Raw genomic sequence first — 1,993 nt, 5'->3', positions numbered from 1 at the left:
TCCCAGGCCTGCCTTTGGAAGAGTAGCTTCCCGTGGCATTCTCTGTGAAGTCTATCAACCCCATTCTCATACTTCCAGACTTAGCTCTAGAGGCACAGCTTATCAACAGTTATGACTGGTGAATCTCTCAAGCCCACCAGTGTAGTAGTATCAAAGAGTTGCACAATAACCTGGAATGGAGTATAACCCAGGTTTATTTATTTGAGGATAAACTCACTGTAAGGGAAGTGATCTGCAGTCCTCTGCATGTGCTGGGAACTGGAACCAAATCCAGCAGCAAAGAAGGCCATACATGCGCTTCATCTACACTTATAGTGCATGAGACCATGCCCCCAAATGGGCTGCTATCATAAAGGCTATTGGCTGAAGGAGTTCCTACAACACCTCCCTCTTTTGTCTAAATAAGAGAGTTCTAAGTATAATAAAAAACTATATACAATAAGAACAACTATCAAGTATTATCCAGGGAAAAGAAGAAACAAAAACAAACATAAAAATTAGAGTTACAACTGGCATAAACATCATCAAACAAGAAATATATGCTAAATGTTTCAATAGTTATTCTATCCTAAGGAGTCTAAGTCTTATATTAAAAATGGCTTGGCTAAGTCCTGAGAGGAAAGTTACTAAGACTATCTAGTCTTCAACCCCACCAAAGACCTGAGAAGGGTAATAAAATTACCCGAGTAAAGAGGAAGTGCAATTAGGCAACTTCCTAAAGGTGCAAGAAGTGACAGAGACAACCGGCTACCTGGGCAATCATTCAAAGTCTTATTTGCAATGTTGGGATGACCAATTAAGGCCTAGAGTATTTGACAGACCATTTTGAAAGAGAGTAAAGTTAGAAAAACTATGTTACCTTGTCTTGGCAAGGTCTGGCAGTTGTTTTTCTTGTATCCTGCCTTTCAAAAGTTTGGACATCATGCATTTTTTTTTCAGTATTCAAGGCAGGGGCAATTCTTTGCCCAAAGGCCAGTTTTGCCAAGAAGAAAACAAGCTCCAAGTGGAGTGTTATCCCAACATTCTCTCAGGAATAGATCAGCACTGCCAGAAGCAATTGTGTCTCATGTCAACATAATCCTAAGTTATTTAAATGCCATATTCTACAGTTCTCTGAAGTGTTTGAAGATTACCCATCTAAATATAGAATACAATCTCTATGCATCTAAAGAAATTGACTAGTCTAACTATGACAAATATAGGTGACTATTGGCCTGTAATTCTTAATAGTATATAGCATAAAGACTAAGGCTTCTTATTTAAAAATTAAACAATCTTTAAACAGATGTTCAGCAACCTCAAAATATAAAAATATATATTATATATTTCTTGATCAGAGGTAGAAATGTATAGTGCAATATGATAAATAAATCTAAAATTACACCAATGTACAAAATATCTTAAACAGTTAGAAACATGCATGGATACAATAGATCAAAATAACTTTGCATAGGTATATAAATGTTATAAACAGATATTGGATCTTATTCAATATAATAAATATAATTTGAATTCGTATCAATATATAAGAATCTATACCAATGTAAATTATTTATAAATAATAGTTCACAAGTATTCATTCTATTACTCATTATTATTGTTAGTGTGAGTAAGCTCACACTAATCTACCTATTATCCCATTAAGTTTCCTTTCCCCTGCCCAAAGGAGATCCCTGAACCTACATAATTTCCACCCCAACCCCAAAACTTATACCAGTTATAATCAACCCCTAATTGATGTCTTTAATCCTGATAACAAACTTTGTTGGGAGAGGGGATGCCGTCTTCTAGAATTACTTCCAGCTGTCATGAGGGGGAATGGTCTTTCTGTGGGATCTTGTGAAAGTAAAATGATGGTTAAGTTTCAAGATTATGGTCTAGTATAATTGCAAATAGTCTCTGAGTAGTCAATAGGGTTTTTCTGAAGTTCTTATTTGAAGGTGTACCATTTTCAGCTAACCAAGTTGGATCCATATTGAGCAGCTGGTACTCA

This window comes from Alexandromys fortis, unplaced genomic scaffold (genome assembly GCF_014885135.2).
Source record: "Alexandromys fortis isolate MF-2015 unplaced genomic scaffold, M_Fortis_MF-2015_v1.1 scaffold_14, whole genome shotgun sequence".
Taxonomy (NCBI): domain Eukaryota; kingdom Metazoa; phylum Chordata; class Mammalia; order Rodentia; family Cricetidae; genus Alexandromys; species Alexandromys fortis.
This window is presented reverse-complemented; position numbering follows the sequence as displayed.